The 19,591-nt window shown below is 42.9% G+C and overlaps 1 protein-coding gene across 3 annotated transcripts in view; it reads left to right on the top strand.

Annotated features, from left to right (window-relative positions):
• LPP (LIM domain containing preferred translocation partner in lipoma) overlaps positions 1 to 19,591 on the top strand; it is a 662,184-nt gene that overhangs the window by 182,204 nt on the left and 460,389 nt on the right. The window contains exon 4 of one of the 3 annotated variants that reach the window (XM_029939645.1): positions 15,397 to 15,564. The exons of the other annotated variants lie outside the window; for them this stretch is intronic. The gene's annotated coding sequence lies outside the window, so the exon portion shown is untranslated. The remainder of the gene's footprint in view (positions 1 to 15,396; positions 15,565 to 19,591) is intronic. 3 annotated transcript variants of the gene reach the window in all.

Here is a 19,591-nt window from a genome sequence, read left to right as displayed (position 1 = left end):
CATCTTCTGCATCCTGTTGAAAGGGTAGAATCATAGATCATAAATGTTTTATGTTTTGTGGGGGTGCGGTCCCTGGGTGGCTCAGTTGGTTAAGCTTCTGAGTCTTGATTTCAGCTCAGTTCAAGATCTCATGGTTTGTGGGTTCGAGCTCTGCATCGGGCTCTTGGTGACATTGTGGAACCTGCTTGGGATTCTTACACACACTCTCTCTCTCTCTTTGCCCCTCACCTGCTCACACTCTCTCTGTCTCTCAAAACTAAACAAATAAGCATTTAAAAAATGTTTTATGTTTTGGAAAAGACTATGATTTCTCTCAGGAGAATTGACAGCTGTGATACTGATAGCTCTGTGTCCATGGGCCATACTTTATCGTTGGTCCTCAGTTTCCCTGAAGAATTAAGGTTGATATTAGATTATATCAGTGAATATTGTTTTTAACTTTTATTTATTTTTTAGAGAGAGAGAGACAAGGTATGAGTGGGGGAGTAGCGAGAGACACACACACACAGAATCCAAAGCAGGCTCCAGGCTCCAACTGTCAGCACAGAGCCCGATGTGGGGCTCGGATCCATGAACTGTGAGATCATGACCTGAGCTGAAGTTTGACACTCAACCAACTGAGCCCCCCAGGTGCCCCAATATATCAGCAAATTTTTAACCTATGCTTCAAGGAGCCCAGGGTCCTGAGTGGATATTTGGCCTCAGAGACTGAGGTCCAGGGTGAGCAAACAGGGCCCTGGGCCTTTCTACCTAGAGTAGCTGTACTCTTGAGATTTGTTTTAATTTAGTTTTATATACTATTTCATTTAAGTAGAAGTTTCCATTGCTTAAATAATCAGTTTGCCTACTTGTTGGCATCCACTCTACTAGATGAAACCAGAATCTGTATTCTTGGGCTCTGTGGCCCATTTCCCAAGAGGTTTTGGTAGGTAAACCCATCAACAGATTTGGTGACTCTGAGGTCAGGTTCCCCTGTGCATTCAGGAGGCCTGCATGGAAGTCCTTTCAATGGCACAGTGTTCTCCATACTGAGATTCAAGGCCACTAACTGAGGTCACATTGGTTTCTGCATTTAAGTCTTAACATCTTTCTAGTCTTAATAGACTGACTTTCCAAGTCAGCAGGTTTTCGGGTCAGGAAAGACCACGATTTACAACCAGTATAGGTGGAGGAAGGTATAGAATGTTTGCAAGTATTTGATCTGCTTCTGGTCAAGGATATGAATATTACTCTTCTTAATTTTTTTTAAATTTAGTTTTTGGAGGGACACAGAGGGGTGGAGTGTGAGCAGGGGAGGGGTAGACAGAGAGAGGAAGACACCAAATCCGAAGCAGGTTCTGGGATCTGAGCTGTCAGCACAGAGCCCAATGCCGGGCTCAAACTCACAAACCACGAGATCATGACCTGAGCTGAAGTCGGTTGCTTAACTGACTGAGCCACCGAGGCGCCCCATGAATGTTACTCTTTAGGCTAGAGGGTTTTAGCTAGTGTGGGGAGGAAGGTGTGGACCCACAGCTTGAATTTTTAATTTATTCATTACCTCCCCCTCCCTTCCTTTCATATGCAACCACCACCCACTAGCTCCACTGGGCAAGGCAAGCTCCTGGGTAGATACCCCAGAATGGCATGGCAAGAAGATACCAAGTTGTGAATTAGTGAAGCAAGGCAGAGACCATGAGAATGACAAATGATTAAGGCACAGACTTCATAACACTGTAGAAAAGCCTTGAAGTATGAGCCTAATAAAATTAAATTGGAGAAAATACTTGTAGATAAAATGCAAAAACAAACAAATAAAAAAAAACATGTACTAAAGATGGCAGGGAGGATGAATGTCTATTTTGCAAGAAGTAGGAACATTGTGTTCAAAGTTCCTGAGAGATCAAATTATGGGATTAGTTTGATTTAACCCTTTTCATGGTTGAATCCTGAAGGGAGACAGGGGTCAAGGCAACAGTTCTGTGCATGATGCTTTCTTGTAGTGAAATGCCCCTCTGGTGATAAATCTCATGAAAACAGTATGAGTCCAGAAGCAGCAGCTGAGTGCCAAGACAGAATGTTCTTGTACCGAGTCCCATATCAGCCACCAGGGATGCACCTGGGTTTATTTGGATGCAAGAGGAGGGATGACCCAAAATACATGTGTAAGATAATGAGGAAAAACCCTGGAATGATTCCTGGCTCATTCCCTGAAGAAACTGGTGAGATGAGGCAAAAGGTTCTGAACCAATGTTGAGCTCTAGAAATACAGTTTCAAATCCAGCCGGAAGCATTCTCTGCATAGTTTCGTCAGTGTGGAATACTGTACCAGGTTGTTAGGATCAAGGGAGATGACATGAGGGTGAACCAAAACAAAAATACTCAGCTGTCTTGTTTGTATAGTTATATTACTTTTGCATTGACTCCTTTCTGCCTTTTTTTTTTTTTTTCTCTTTGCGGAGTTTCAGGAGCTTGAGTTCAGAGCCTTGTCTGTCTTTGTTTCCCAGTTGCCTAGAGTCATGCCTGGCTCATCTGTGAGCTCAATAAATATTTGCTCAATGGATGAGCAATACTGAAAGGGAGCACTATGGAGGGAAGAAACATGACAGAAATCTGGACAGTTCTGACTTGGCCACGCCTAAACTCCCTGGGACTTTTACTTACTGCTTATTGAGTTAGGTATTATTCTGAGCACTCTATATCATTCACTCACTCAATCCTTACCACCACTCTGTAAGGAAGGTACATTGACTTCTCCCATTTCACAGAGGTAAAATCGAGAATCAGAGACTTAACACAACTTGCTTCCAGGTCACATGTTCATAAGAGGCAAAGGCAGGACTTGAACTCAAGTAGTCTGGTCCAAAAGTTGCTCTCTTTACCACTGAGTCATATTGTCTCCATGCAATGAATATATTTATACCTGCCTGTTCTGTCTCGAGTATGTTGTTAGGCTGATGCAAGATGATAGGGCAAATGTTAGGGAAGGGGTGAGCCACCCAGTGAAGGGGACGCAGTGCACAGATAGCTATAATTTAAAGTAAAAGCAGAATCTTGATGAGAAAGTTCAGAGAAGGAAAAAGAACCATTACTCCCAAGGCTTCATGGGGGAAGTCACATTTGGGTCAGCCTTGAATGAGTGGGATTTTGGTAAAGGGTCATGCTTTCTAAGCAAGTGGAATGAATGATAGAATCAAGATAATTAGTGTACAGTGTGGGGGAAAAGAAGGTGTTCAGCCACCAAATGTTGATTAGGTTAGCGGATCCTATGCACAGAGGGAGTGCAAGAATCAGTGAGTAGGGTATTGAATGGGAAGATGATAAAGCATAGCAAAAAAAAAAAACAAAACAAAACATAGTAGAGCAGCTTCACATTCTTTGTGGGAGTTGGCTGTAGACAGCTGAATGATCCCGGCCTTACCCAAATCCTGCTTTGAGTCATAATTTTCTTATGCATGGTCCATAAATTCTAGCTCAAGTTGATACCGCCCTAAAAAGAGTGGTCACATAAACCTGCAGAATGCCACATACTCTAGCGCCCTCTTAGGTATTGATGATGTACGTTAACCAGTTTTAGGGAGCCCCCTGGGACAAGTGCAGCTCACTCTCCCTTGACTCTGGAACTTTGTTTATGCCTTTGAGCAACCCTAGTTAACATCCCCTGGAAGACATATTTCAGGAGACCTCCAGCCAACTAGCTGTGCTGATTTGTGTCCATTCTCCAAAAGATCATCTAAGACCAGAGCTAGATCCATTCTCAGGGCAGTTGAAAGTCCTATCTGAAAGAAGAAGTTAGAGCACTCTTGCCTGTAGAAATTACGTGTCATTTAGAAAGAAAGCTGTGCTTAAGATAAACTTGAGAGCATGCAGCCCCTCTGAAAAGTAAGAGTGAGAAGCAGGAAGTGATGGAGCCTGAGGTCTTCAAATGGAATGTGCAAAAGCGTGTTGGTTACCAACCACAGGAACTCCCCTAGCAGGCTGCCTTGTGAACATTTTTTGACAAAACAGTGGTGGTGTCAGCAGCTCACCAACCAGCCCCAGAGAGGGCTCTGTGCCTGTTTCCTTCTTCCACCCAGGCATTAGCCTGACAGGGAAAGGAAGGCCATGTAGAGTGTCTACACTCTCTCCAACCCTTTCTTAGGAGTGGTTGCATAAAATTACCTCCCCCCACCCCACCACCTGACTGGGTCAGGATTATTAATCTCTGCTTTTACAGGAGGAATGCTGAATCCCAGGGTGCCTCACTTGTGCTGAGGTAGATCGTGTTTTATGTCTTGAACCTTTGCCATGTTCCTTTATCTTCTAGTCTGTCTGGTGAATTTGTGTTCCTCCAGGTTGGGAAGGATGTTCTCCTCTGAAGAGTGTCTGCACCACGTGTGGCCTCTTGTCTTGACTTGCATGAGATCCTGTCCTCTATGTCTGAGCCATTTCTTTCAAGGTTGAGTACTTGGGTCTGAGGGACAGTAGGGCCCGCATGCTGACATTGCCCTCCTTGTATGCATTCAGTGTTCTCCGCAGCAGGACTAAAAGCAAACGTTATAGACCCACTCTTTCAGGGGCTGCTGCCTCTCCAGCCCATTGTTCTAGATCTGCTTTGCTGACGTATTTTGAGTCTTCTAGATTCTGGGCCTCCTTCTTGCTATTGCCATTTCCCCACTCCTGCAACCTACCTGTTACCTTCTCATTTATGAGGTCCTGTGGATCTTTTGAGCAACACTTTTCAAATCTGGCCTGTGCTGGAATCACTGGGGGTACCTCACTCTCAGAGATGATGGTCCAGTAGGTCTGAGAGCACAGTGTGGGAGAATTTGTATTTCTAGTGAGCTTCTGGATGATTCTGAAACTGTCGGTTTGTGGGCTCATTTTCATTAGTATGCCTTTTAAGTACAGTTCAAGACCCCTGTTTTCCAGGAAATTTAACTGACTGTCTTAACCCAAACTGGTTTCTTTTTTCAGTCTCTCTTTCTCCGTCTTTTGTATTTTTGTGAAACCTGTCTCCTACTTTATCTGAATTAGGTAACTTTTCATTCATATAAGGACCTCATATAAGTCTCAGGGGCTCCATTACTGACTTCTGGTTCCTTGTTCAACACTGTAGGTAAGACTTTGGATTGGGGTCTTGAATCCTGAGTTCACATCTTGTCATAACCTCCATGAGCTTTGTGTTTGGGGACAAATCATATCTTGTGGAGTTGCGTGTCCTCATCTCTAAAATAACTATTCCATTTCCTCTTGTGGCAGAAGCTCATAGAAAACATCAAATGAGATTGTGAATATATAAATTGCTGTCCAAATGCAGTGACATTCATTGTAGATTATGGTTACTGTTTTGTTTTGTAGAGTTGACTCATTCCCTCTATCATTGATGAAGAGGCATGAAGGAAATGCTGTTGTTTTCAATGACACTGAAGGGATTAAATGGGTAAAGGGACACTGAGATTTGGAGAAAACACCTTAGGTTCCTGGAAATGATTCTCACACCAACAGTTGTGAGCCTGTGCTCAGGACAGAAAAGCAATGTACCTTGATACTATACTTTTCTCTTCCTGTGGACTGTGATAATGGTTATGAAAATTGTGTTCATGTTTTGAGCTTCTCATGTAAACTTGAGAAGAGCAATGAGATTTTGATAGCAGTTGTCATCTCTAGGGGTTTGTAGGGAGATCACTAGTGGATAGATTGATGAATCCTTAAATCTGTTTTCTCTAAGGAGAATACCTAAAAAAGGCAGTGTTCTCTCGTTGGTTTTCTTGAGAAAGCATATCCATCCCTTAAATGCCTGCTATGCCAAGCCTTGACCTGGCTCCGAGGACTCGAAATCTGGTTAATTTCTTCCTTCACGGAGTTTACAATCCAGTGGGAGGTCCAGTTTTACCAACCTAGATGATGTAGGTGACAAAGGAGAGGCCTAGGCAGCATACTGTTGGAGCCTGGAGGAGGGTTCTGGTGGGTATGGAAAGGGGGAGAAGCTTCCTGAAGGAAGTGCATTTGAGAACACCTTGAAGAGCTGAAAGGAATTTGGTGAGTGAACTTTTAGGTCTGAACAAGCCAGATGAAGAGACAGTATGTTAGTGCTCTAGGCATTTCCTATCGTGTTTTATCACCAAGGCTATGGGAGAAGTGTCAATGCACAGAATCATGAGAACATCTTCTTTGTAGATCTCCTGCTGATATTCTGGGCCATCTGAGCATACTTATTTTATTTCTTTTAGTACATGTGTCACTTCCTTCTTTACTGGATGGTTTCTTTGGCAGTTCTGTGCTTGAGTTTTCTTGCCTGGTCATTTCCTTGCAAAATTGGCTTACTACCTACTACTCTACTGCTTTGGACCACCTCTTTCTCTTGTCCCCAAATACTTTAAAACTTTCCTTCCCATCATTTACTTCTTAGCTCTTGTTTTGACCTGCCACATTCATAACAGCTTTTTAATTTCCCTCTATTGATTAGAGTGATGTGTTTGCAATACGAAGGCACCACCTTCTCTTCTCTGGGCTCTGGATCATCAAGTCTATAATGCCAAGTATTGTGCCTTTGCGGCTGAGAGGAGAGAAGGTCACAGTGAACTGAACAGGTTGTTAACATCTGTTGGAACAAAACTTCAGGTGCCTGGCTTGTCTGAGAATGCAAGGTAGACTTTACATTTCGTGGTTGGCATATTAGAAGCTTTTGATGTTCGGAGCCTTACATTTTGATACTTTTAATAATGTAATATAACTTTACGTCAACTGAATCCAGGCAATTTCACCATCCACTACATTATTAATTCCAGATGGGAAAATTCATTAGGGTTCAAATTTTGTTTGAGGCCCAACTGTTTCTTAAATTATTATTACAATTATTATCTATTTATTTTTTTACAACCGATGGGAAGGGAAATTTAACAGCTGTGTGATTAGCAGGGCATGAAATTAAAAATGTTTTGCACAGAATCAAGAGGTTGTTTACTACAGAATTCCTCATCTGAGAATTAAGTATCATTAAGATTGGCCACAAGATGCTCTCTTACACCATTTAAGTTCGAGTTTTCAATCCAGTTCTTCGCTAAAAGGCCTTTAACCTTTTCTGGAAGGAAAACGCTGGTCAGATCATCACAAAGCATTTCTAATGTTTACAGTCAAGGTAGCCACCCCATTTCTGTCACTCACAAAATAACAGCGCTACTAGAAGTTCAGGTTCACTGCTCATGGCAAAGATGGAGTAAGTCCCAGTTGGAGGAAGTCCGGTCCATGGGAGAAGGCTGCAGCCTGACCAGTGTTGAGATTTCCCCTCTCAACTCCCAAGAGGGCCACCTTTCTGTGAATGCAGGTGCCGACATCTAGAATGTGCTGTTTAGGCGTACATTTGCCTTTACTCACATGATGCCATTTCTTGGGCTCTTTTGCAAATATCCCTCCCTTGGGTTATAGAAAGTTCTACCTCCCACTTCCTTTGTGTGGGATGTTGGCAGTGGAGTGTGATGGTCAAGCATATTTGCTGCTGGAGTCTCTCTGCTGAATATTGAGGCCAATTCTTTTGTTTCCTCTGTCGACTTGCACGACCTCTCTGCACTCCCTTTGTCTCATCGCCTTATTTAATGGAGGTGAAAACACTACCTACCTCCAAGGTCAGTTAGGATTCCAGGAATGAATACCTGGAAAATGTTTATGACTCTGCCTGACTTACAGTTTATGCTCAATTACTGTTAGCTGCCTTCATTTTTTTAAGGTAATGCCTTGTTCTCTGTGAGGAGGTCTTTAATACACATTCGACACGGCCTTTCTTAGCTCTCAGCCTGGAATCTTCTGTCTCTTCCTGCCTTCTTTGTCTTTAATAGAGTCTTTCCTGTCTGATAATTATTTATATACTTATTGTAATTCTTTCTTTAGACAGGTTTTATAAATTCAACTAGAGCTAGACCCAGGCTCTGCCCTTTGAAGAGATCTTTTTGGGGAAGGGAGTGGGGCTGGTGAAGGTTAATGCAGGTAACCCTTACTGGAGAGAGAGCTGGCTGGATTAGCAATCTCCCCGATAAGAGTTATGATACTTATTTTATTTTTAAAGTGATTTATTTATTTATTTTGAGAGAGAGGGACACAGCGTGAGTGGGGGAGGCACAGGGAGGGAGAGAGAGAGACAGAGAGACAGCGAGACAGACAGACAGAGAGAGAGAGAGAATCCCAGGCAGGCTCCATGCTGTCATCGAAAAGCCCCCATGTAGGGCTCAAACTCATGAACCATGAGATCATGACCTGCACTGAAATCAAGAGTCAGATGCTTAACCAGTTGAGCCATCCGGGTGCCCATGAGTTGTAATATTTAGATTATATCTCTAATACAAGGATTTGTGGCCATTAAAGGAGAGAGACATTAGTTTTGGTGGGAATGGAGACAGACGTGGGAAAATGAAGGACGTCTCTCTGGAGGAGGAAGCATTTGATGTGGGACCTGAACACTGGGTGGAATTTGACCTGGTAGAAAAGGGGGGAAAGCCTCCCCAGGAGGCTAAGTGAAGGGTGTGGACTGTACTTGAATTTTCTGAGTTTCCTCTGTGCTGCCCTCTGCCTGCTATCCGGGCCCTCTGAGGAGCTGCTGGTGCAGGGGGAACATGGCCCAGAGAGCCAGTGTGTGTGCGTGAGGCTCTCAGAGTCTCCAGGTCCTGTGTGAAAAGTAGATAGAGGACCCAGCTGACCCAGCACTCACGCTACAGCCTGGTGCAATCTCAGTGTCTTTGAAAGGGGGTTTGCTTTTCGGTGGGGGTGATGGAGAGGAAGAGTAGGAGACACAGAGGCAGGAAATGTTGGTTGGGTATAGAGGGATTATAATGAAGGCTCTGGAGTGCTCTTTGTCTTTTTCTTGCAGATCACTTTTAGGCGTGACGTAAGTGCTTTTTTACTTTTCCTTTTAAATATCCAAGTGGCGCTTTTTTCTCCTTATCTCTACTTTTTCCTTAGGAGCCTGTATTAGAATGACTCTTGCCCTCTACCCTTAAAAATACATCTGGGGGGGGTTACACAGGACAGTATTTCCTGGAGTACACCATATACTGAGCAGGAGAGGTGGGTGTCTAATACTTTTCCCGTAGAAGAAGGTCATTATAAGTGAGGAGGCTACCAGCAACCCTGTGGTGGTTGGTGGACATGTTTCCACACCGTGGCTGCTCTGCTTCAGCTCTCTGCCACATCAAGGTGATTTTAAATTTACTGTCACTTTCAGCAAGTGACCTGATGAGGCGCCGTAATATGCATGTGGCTGGCCAAACATTACATGGCATTGTTGCGGAATAATGAGGCTGGAGTTTTAGCATCCACTGGTATAGCAAGTGTTAGAGTTATCTAGGCCGCATTCTTTCTTCTTTTAGTGTTTTATTTATTTATTTTTGAGAGAGAGAGAGAGAGAGAGAGAGAGGAGGGGAGGGAAAGAGAGAGAATCCCAAGCAGGATCCATACTGTCAGTGCAGAGCCTGATGTGGGGCTCGAACCCATGAACCGTGAAATTGTAACCCAAGCTGAAATCAAGAGTGTGATGCTTTACTGGCTGAGCCCCCCAGACACCCCTCCAAGCAGCACTTTGTGTGGGGGTGCCCTTGTGGCCCAGGGAGCACTTGTCCCTACATTGCTGACGCGGCTCAGAACCCCCATGGCACTGCCTGCAGAGGTAATGACCAGCCACCACCAAAAGTCATAGAATCATGAGATGTGAGACCATGAAATCCACTTCCCTCATTCTGAGTGTGAGAAACCGAGCCCCTGACACAAATACTGTTGTACACTGCAGTCTTTCACATAGATGGGGAAGCACCAGCTCTCAATTACCTTGTTAGCTCTCTGCCTGGTATTTTCTCATTGTCCCAGAAATGAGACCATGAGGAAATGGATCCTTAAAGAAAATGGATTCCGAGTTCCTCCTGTGAATAGTTTGAAACAAAAAGAAAGTACGATAGAGAGAAAAGGGGTCGGGAGTTCCCCTTGGCATTGCCTAATATCACAGAATATATCTGAAGAACAGAGGAGACCCAGAGCTCTTGGGTATGGATCTTTCGATAATACAAGAAAGTCTTAAGAAATAGAAATTACTTGTGAATGTTTTTAGTTGATTATTGTTGCATCTGTTATAAAACCGGGAGTAGGCAAAGGTAGAGTTCAACATAGAGTTTCTAGTTGCATCCAGACCTTGCCTTTCAGGAGTAGAGTTGCTGTCAGGAATAAAGCGATGTCCTTGTGATAATCCATGGTCACTTCATGGCAGCATTTCCTGAAATGCCCTCCGTGGAAGACTAGCTCCACAAATGGCCAAAGCAGCTTGGGAATCAGCTGTTTTCAGAGCCAACCATTCGCTTTGGAGATTTTCCATGCATCTTCAGCAAGATTAACTCAGAGAGGTCCTGTATGTTAAAAACAATGGCCGCAGCGTTCTTTAAATTCAGGTTTTGTCAAATTTATTTTGTAATGGAGCCATTTTGTGGGCAATTTCTCAGACTCGAGTTTTGTGGAACATTCTTTGGAATTTTGTGGACAATATCCTGACTTTATTGTCAAAATTCTTAAGGCTCACATCTGTCATCTTGTAATGATCTCCAGTGAAATATAAAGGCATTTGGGCTACACTGCAGATCCTCATCTGCCCTCCCTTCACCATAGGAGGGATTACAGGTTTATTTCAGGATCAAACACTTTGCAAATGAAATGTTGTTAGGAAGGGAGGAAAAAAAACCTTCAAGAGCCTAATAATTGTAGAAAGAAGACAGTGTTATACCAGCCAAACTCAATTTTGTGAATTAGGGCTTTAACTTGGAGAGTTGTTCCTGAAAATAGCTTGTTTTTAAGCAAAACTTTGTTGGCTTTGGTGGTAGGCTTTTTTTCACCATCAAAGGCATGAATATGGGTGATTTTAAACTGTGGCATATTTCTTGCATTCAAAACCAAGGCTTCCGGAGGAAACACTTTTTTTTTTTTTTTTTAACTTTTCTGAAAAGTTGGCTTGACCATCGTGGCATTTTCTTCTGTTTATTTGGGAATATTAGCTTTCCTCCCCTTCCCTCCCCACCCTTGCCCTCCCTCCCTTCCTCTCCTCCCCTCCCCTCCCTTCCCCTCTCATCTCCTCCCCTCCCTTCCTTTCCCTTCCCTTCTCCTCTCCTCCCCTCCCTTCCTTTCCCTTCCCTTCTCCTCCCCTCCCCTCCCTTCTCTTCCCCTTTTCCTCCCCTGTCTTTTTTGAAACTTGAAATGTTCTTGTTGCTCTGCCCAAGCCCAAACTTGACAGATGAGGAAATAGAATCCTGGAAGGCTTTGGTAACCTTTCTTTCTTCTTCTTCTTCTTCTTCTTCTTCTTCTTCTTCTTCTTCTTCTTCTTTTTTTTTTTAATAGTTTATTGTCAAATTGGTTTTCATATAACACCCAGTGCTTCTCCCCACAACAAGTGCCCCCTCCCTTCAGTCCATGGTTTGTTTTCAGTATTCAGTAGTCTCCCTTGAACTGTGTCCCTCACTCTTCCCCGGTAACGTTTCTTAATTCACTTATCTAGTTAGTGACAAAACCAGACCTAAAATCAAGGTCTCTCATTTACCTGTCCAGTACTTTTATTTTTTTCTGTTTTAAACAGTATACGCTTAAAAAGAAAGGAGTTATTTGCTTCTCTTGATTAGACAATAGGTAGGCAGATGGATAGATCGATCTATAGATAGATGCATTCATATAGATGAAAGATAAGAGCCTATAATTAGAAACTCTTTTATTACCTTCAAGGCAAGAAGAACCTTCCTAGTCCTTTGGTGGTCTCATTTTTTAGGAAGACTTCACCCACACCAGGCCGGCCCTCTGTTACTGTTCTGTTGAGAAATTTACCCACTTCCGTGAAGAGATATGTGTGAAAAGGAGGCTCATACCCCATATATTATCTCTGTGTCTTCTCTCCGGCTGAGAGATTCACTAGAGCGAAGTGGTGGTTAGAGTCTTCCTGCTAAGGAAAAGGGTTAGCTGGCTCATCACCAGGTGCTCGAGGGCTATGGCTTAGTGATCAGTCGCCGCGTGGTTTTTCCTCTCCTTTCTCTCCCTTCCTCCTAGTTCTAGCTCTTCTTTGTCCCTCACCTGTGTCTCAGCAGGAAGGCCATCTTGCTCTGTAGATGGGAAGGAAAGGTCGGCTCCAAGGAAGATATTCATTCTGTTAGGTTCTAGTGAGCTCAGGCAAAAGCATAAAGAAATTCTCATGCCTTTGAGTTTCTTCCTTTAGGTAGGAGGACTTGTGAGGGTAGAGCTCCTGGGACAGTCTCCACCGGAAAACTCTATTCCAGGGCTAGCGGTTTTCTGCGCTGTGGTAGCCTATGAAAGAAAGTACTGGGCCATGCAGGTGCTGGGCCGTACTTCCTGCCCACAAGCTGAGGGAGCCTGGGAAGACCAAGAAACCTCTCTGAGTCTCATTTGGCCCTATCTGCCCAGGGCCTCGGGAGTCATGATTCCTGGAGTCATTGTGGGGATTAAATGAGAACATGGATACGAACAGGCTTTGCACACTATGAAGCGCTCTTTAAATGCATGATTTGTTGCGGCATTATTTTATCAACGGGAATAACAAACATGTACACACTGCTGCCCTTGAGCCAGGTGCCTTGTGAAGCATAGTACCTCTATTAGCAGACAGTTCGGCCGGCGGCTCCGTGTGTTTGCCAAGGGCACCAAGCATTGCGATCACCGGGCCTGGCTGCTTACCTGGATCGGGTAGGGTGATTTACTGAGTGGGTGTGGGCACGTCCCTTCTCTTCCCTGAACTCTGGTTGAATGTAAGATTCTGACCGTTCTGGCTTTTGCGATTCTGTCAGGCAGTGTTTTGTCCCTGGATGAGCTCCATCATTGCTTATTAACCAGAACTTGCCTTTCACGGAGGGCTGTCCTGCTCTTTATTTAACAGAGGAGGACTCTCATGTTTGCCAAGTTCACGTAACTTTCCCAAGGCTGTACAGCCCGTGGGTGTTGGAGCCGGCTGCATACTTCGGTCTGGTGGCCCAGAATGGTGGCAGCTCTGTTGATATGATAGGTCCTGTGACGCTGGGTGGGCCATGCTGTCCTTACCTAATCAGCCTTTGATTATCATTCTGTCTTTGGGTTTTTCGGTGGTGCTTGTCATTGAACTGCACGGTTAGGTTCCTAGCATCTTGATTGCCAGGTCTTGAGCTCTGGAACGTGTATTGCCAGTGTTTGATGTGGGCTTGGCACACAGTAGTGTCCCCTTTTATCTGCACAGGTTCCCCATCTGCCTTCTGGACTCTTCTAACCCCTCAGGGAGGTCTGCCACTGACATCTACCTAAACTGCGTTTGGCGGAATGACCTTTTCATATCAGAAGCCATTTGAGGAGGCTGCTGAGGGACGATTCTGGACAAGACCTCACAGGGGAGACACATTTCAAGCTGCAGCCTGTTTGTTTTCTGCATGGCATGCACACCCTGACCTTCTCACGGTTGCTTAACTCTGGCTGGACTTCTGGCTGCTCCAGCTTTGGTTTTGTTTTGAGTGATTTTATTTTTCTAACAGCCTAGTTTTCTTGGGTTCTCTGCTTGATACAACGTAAGATCTGTAGCCTAGTTGTATCTGGGAAAAGGTCACACCCATTGGAGTTGGGAGAGAATTAACTCTTAGAGCCCAAGGAAACTGACATCAGTCTTAGCCTGTGGACATCTTCCATCTCTGCCTCTGCCTTCCTTCTCGTCCAAGATCTCGTGTTGGGTCCCACTTCCTTGGACGGTTGCCTTCAACTCCTTACTTGCTCAAATGTGCTATTAGCACACCATGGGTCAATAGTGACTCACTATGCAGTTCATTTATTCTTTCATCCATGTATGAATTCTGTGATGCTCTCTACCTATTGGACAATGAACCAGGCACGATAGGTGATACCAAAATAAATTAGACATGATCGGTGTTTTCAAGAACCCAATGCTTTGAATGAAGAGAGGCCATTGATTTCATCAGCAGCTAGTTCTTAAGCGCCGACCATGACCAAGTATCAGGCCTTTAACCAGAACTGTGGCTACCAGGCTGATTGATACAAGCCCTCTCAGTGCAGGGGCTTTTGGTCCAGGAATGACAATGACCACATTCATAACTTCACAGATAACTATGTAATTATGGTCGTGATACATGCCACAAGGCAAAAGGGTGCAGGCAGTTGTGGGAATATTAAGCACTTTTTATTTTCTGGCCAACTTTGTGGGCAAGGTATGTTTCCCCAAAGTAATGGAGTTAGCCGGGGAAAGGTGGGCATGGCAGAGTGGGCTTGGACACAGAAACCTCTCGTATGAGGTACAAAATGGTCAGGGCTCTGCTCAAGTGTAGAAATTGAGAGAAGGAACATTTTGAGACCTGGATTGATCCTAAAAGTCCTTTCAGTATGTATTTTTTGCTGTCACCTCTATAAAAGGCAGGCTTTCATAATAACTTGACCTGTTTTAGTAATTGTAAGTTGACTTATGAAAAAAATTTTGTTTTTCCTTTCTACTTAAATGTGTGAAAATAATTCACTGCATTTCATATGTACGCCCAAGGTCTTTGCATCCAATTAGTAAGAAAAACATTTTTTATGTTATTGTTAAGAAACACGAAAATAAATAACTGGTAAAGAGAAACCCAAATACAAATGCCTTGAGCTTTCTGCTGGAATCTGGGAGTGTCTTGTTGTCTTTCAGGTGTATCATTCTCATTCTGCAGGTATTAATTTATTTATTGGGAGTGCCTCCTTTGGGTTAAGGATTTTGCTGGACTGTTGGAAGTGAGAAGAAGGGTGTAGGCAGGACTGCTGTTTACTGTTTCTCTGATTATGTTGTGCCCCATGGCAGGAGGGCAGGAGGGACTCGAGTCCTACCCTTGCTCTATTTGCCAGCCCAAGTCCAGGTGCATTTTTCTAATGTGCACAAAAGAATCTAATGCTTTGCAGAGGCCCGGCTATGGGAATGTCTCACACAGTTTTGTTTTACTCTGAAAGCACTCCTAGTTTAGTGGGGGAGGCAGACACTAGAAGAACTAAACATGATTATACTGCCAGCTAGAATGAGAGATGTTAACTGGAGGTACAGATAACATTCGGAGGGAGCTCAGCTGAAGGAGTTTGAACTCTGATAAAGTGGGGAAAATAGATTTGTACATTTGAAGATGCTATATGGGCGGGTATGTTTTCCTTCCTTCCTCCCTCCTCCTCCTTCCCTTTCTCCCTCCCTCCATCCTTCTTCCTTCCTTCCTCCCTCCCTCCCTTCTTCCTCCCTCTCTCTGTCCTTCCTCCCTTTCTCCCTCCCTCCTTCCCTCTTCCCTCTCTTTTTCCCTCCCTCCTCCCTTCTTCCGTCTTCCTTCCTTCCTTTTTCTTTCTTTCTTTATAAGAGCTTTGTTGAGATCTAATTCATATATCATACAATTAACTCTTTTAAAGTGTACAATTTATTGGTTTTTATTATGTTCACAGAGTTGTACATCTATCACCAAAAGCAATTTTGGAACATTTTCCTCACCTCAAAAAGAAATCCACACCCACTGGCAATCACTCCTTATTCTTCAGATCTCCTTCACCAAGTCCTGAACAACCGCTAATCTGCTCTCTTCTCTGTAGAGTTGCCTATTCTGGACATTTCCTGTAAGTGGATTCATATAATAGCTGATCTTCTCTAACTGGTTTCTTTCACTGAGTGCTATATTTTCCAGTCTCATCCATGCTGTGGCCTGATAAGTAGGATTTTGATTGCTATAGAGTGAAAGGGAGTTCACCCCAAAATGATGCAATAGACTGAGCTAAGAGAAAGACCTTCTTAAAGGATAGGCCATGTCTGAAAGGGTGAAAATAGAATATTGGTTAGAATCTGCAGAGTAGGGCCTTTGGGGGACATTATGGGAAGTATAGTTAGAAATATAACTTGAGACCAAATTATGAAGATTAGGAATATGTTTGAACTTTTTTCTGGGATGCAGATGTTTTTGAAAAAGGAATGGTGTGACCTACCTGAAATTAATTAATTAATTATACCTAAAGCCCAGGTACTTTTTCCTCATATTCGACTGCCTCTTACTCTTAATGTTTGTTAGCTGGAGTAAGTAGAAAAAGTAGAGATGATTCTGTTATAATTATTTTTAACATAATTATAGCTAGATCACGACCTGAGCTGAAGTTGACACTTAACCGACTTAGCTACCCAAGCATCCCTCATCCTGGCTCTTAGAAGGCCACCTTCTCACCTGTGTCCTCATAGGGTGTGAGGGAGAGGAGACAGAGCAAGCTCTCTGGGACCTTCTAAGGGCACTGGTTTCATCACCAAGGCCCCACCATCATCAAAACCTAATTATCTCCCAAAGGCCCCATGTCCAAATATCACTTTGGGTATTAAGGCCTCTCCATAGAAACTTGGTGGAGGGCTGTGGGCATGATTCAGTCCATAGCAGTGTTACACTTAGTTTTGATTTCCCTTTGACTCATGGCCTTGGATATGTTCCTTATAAGCATTTGACAGATTTTTGCTAGTCACATGGAAACCGGAGGTATCCGAGTATAGCTTACCTATATTTGCTTCTCTTGAAGGCTTCAGAAATCCCTTGGTACTTGTTTCTGTGCTGCTCACGTCACAGGCCCTTGCAAGAGGAAGGATTTTAGAGATTATGTGATTTAAGGCCTATGAAATTAAGGGTCCATGGTCCATGAGCCTCCTGAAATTGTTTGTATAATTCTCCATATTTGTATGAGGATGTGCTCTCCTCCCTCATCCTCTCCTCACTCCACCGGGTTCTCAGGTGGTTTGTGTGCCTTCAGTGATAACATTGCAAGTTGAGATCTCTTAGGTTCTAAAGTAAATATCCAAAGCCGAAGTTTATCTTTTTCTTAAGTTAATGCTTAATTTAGCACTGAAATTGTTTTATGACATTATGAGGAAAGGACTACGTGTACAAAAGCAAGATTTGTAGTATGTAGAATTTTGTAGAGAAGACATACATATGGCCCTTGAACAGGGTAGGTTTGAATTACATGGGTCCAATTATAGTGGATTTTTAAAAAACAAATACAGGGGCACCTGGATGGCTCAGTGGGTTAACCATGAGATTTCCACTCAGGTCATGATCTTGAGGTTCACAGGTTTTAGCCCCTCGTCAGGCTCTGTGCTGACAGCTCAGAGCCTGGAGCCTGCTTTGGATTCTGTGTCTCCTCCTCTCTCTGCCCGTCCCCTGCTCTGTGTCTCTTTCAAAAATCGTGCTAAGCGAAATAAGTCAGGCAGAAGGACAGACACCATATGTTTACACTCATAGGTCTAACAGGAGAAACTTAACAGAGGACCATAGGGAGGGGAAGGGGGAAGAGAGTTGGGGAGAGTGAGGGACACAAATCATGAGAGACTATTGAATACTGAAAACGAACCAAGGACTGAAGGAGGAAGGAGGGGGGGAAGAGGGTGATGGTCATAGAGGGGGGCACTTGTGGGGAGAAGCACTGGGTGTTATATGGAAACCAGTTTGACAATAAACTATTATTAAAAAAATAAAAAATATATAAACATTAAAAAATTTAAAAATATTAAATGCACTGTGGATCAGTCAGTTAAGCGTCCAACTCAGGTCTTTGAGGGTTGTGAGTTCAAGCCCCATGTTGGGCTCCACTCTGGGTGGGGAGCCTACTTTAAAAAATAATGAACCAACTTGGTAATAAACTATTTAAAAAAATAAAAAAGAAGAAAAAACAATAAATAAATAAATACAGCATAGTGCAGTAAATGTGTTTTGTCTTCCTTATGATTTTCTTTCTTGTTTTTGTAAGTTTATTTATTTATTTTGAGAGATAGAGAGAAAACGTGAACAGGGGAGGGGCAGACAGAGAGGAAGAGAAGGAGAATACCAAACAGGCTCTGCACTGTCAGCTCAGAGCTCAACATGAGGCTCAATCTCATGAACCACGAAATCATGACCTGAGCTGAAATCAAGAGACTGACACTAAGCCCACTGAGCCACCCAGGTGCTCCTCCTTATGATCTGCTCAATAACTTCTTTTTTCTCTAGCTACTTTTGTGTAACAATACAGTATATAGTACATATTTGTAATATATAAATATATATGTATGTATATGTATGTGTATGTGTTTATAATATATAAAATACGTGTTACTTGACTGTTTATGTGATTGTTAAGGTTCCTAGTCAACAGTAGGCTATTCAGTAGGTAAGTTTAGGGGGCCATGAAAGATATACACAGATTTTTCATTTGGGGGATCAGTGACCCTGACCTCTTAGCTGCTTAAGGGTCAACTGGCTTTCTTCTCTGTGGAATAGCTGTATTTAGAAAAGAAGTTTAATTCAAACTTCAGCCAATCAAAACATTTTGTACGATTTTTAAAGCCATTGTTCTCTTGGGTAATAGAGCATAGCTCTTTTAATTTACTTATTTATAATATGTAAAAATATTAAAATGACCCCAGAGTTGGTCCCTAGAAAAATGACACCGCAAAATGCTGTTGGAAAGAATACTAACTCTAAAATCTTGAAATTCTGCCTGTATTTGCTTGATCTGTGGGCCTTTGAAAAGTTGGTCCACTTGCCTTAGTCTAATATTTCCACCTTTAAGAGCAAAAGAATTGCAAACTGTTGATCTGGAAGACCCTTGAAAATTGGCCCCCTCTTTTTTATTTTTCAATTGTATAAATAATGCTGTAACATTGCGCAAGGTTCAGAACATTGAGTAGAAAAAAAAATGTCACCTATAATTCCACCACCTAGATACAGGTATAATCTATCATTTTTGTATATTCCCTTATAATCTTTAGCTATTAGCATAAATTACCATAGTGCTGTGTATCACTTGGCATCATACATTAAGTATTTTCTGTATCGCTGCATATTCTTGAATGATTACAATTTTAAACCCTGTTAAATATTGCATTGAGTGGTTATACCATATCTTAATTATCCCATCATTTTTATATATTGCTGTGATTATCATTTTTATGCATAAATATAGCTTAGTCCATCAAAAATTTTAAATGTGATGTCGGAGGGTTGAGGCATCAGGGTCAGAGGTTAACATTTTATGGTTATTCAAATCCACTGATGACTTGTGTTTTAAAAGAGATGTTTCCGTAGCTGCTGTAGGAATGTGTGAGGGAGTCAGTATCTTGCCTCTTGTGCTGGCATTAGGTATGTTGATTCTTTGGTATTAGCATTTCTTTGGTTATTGTAAGGTTGAACATGTCTCCTCATGTCTCATTTGCAGTTATGTTTTGTATATGGCATTAGAAAATGAATACTTTGCAAACCGATTCACCAGAAAACAAAGAGAACGCGTTTTTAAAATTATTTATTTATTTACTTATTTATTTCCATAATATTTTATTGTCACATTGTTTTCCATACAACACCCAGTGCTCTTCCCCATAAGTGCCCTCCACCATCACCACCACCTCTTTTCCCCCCTCCCCCTTCCCCTTCAACCCTCAGTTCATTCTCAGCATTCAATAGTCTCTCAAGTCCTGCATCCCTCTCTCTCCCCAACTCTCCCTCCCTCCTCTGCTCCCCCTGGTTCTCCATTAGGTCTCTCCTGTTTTCCTGTTAGATCTATGAGTGCAAACATATGGTTTCTGTCCTTCTCTGCCTGGCTTACTTCACTTAGCATGACACCCTCAAGGTCCATCCAC

This window comes from Suricata suricatta, chromosome 5 (genome assembly GCF_006229205.1).
Source record: "Suricata suricatta isolate VVHF042 chromosome 5, meerkat_22Aug2017_6uvM2_HiC, whole genome shotgun sequence".
In the NCBI taxonomy this organism is placed as follows: Eukaryota; Metazoa; Chordata; class Mammalia; order Carnivora; family Herpestidae; genus Suricata; species Suricata suricatta.
The sequence above is the reverse complement of the archived record's forward strand: the minus strand, read 5'-3'. Positions and strand labels throughout refer to the sequence as shown.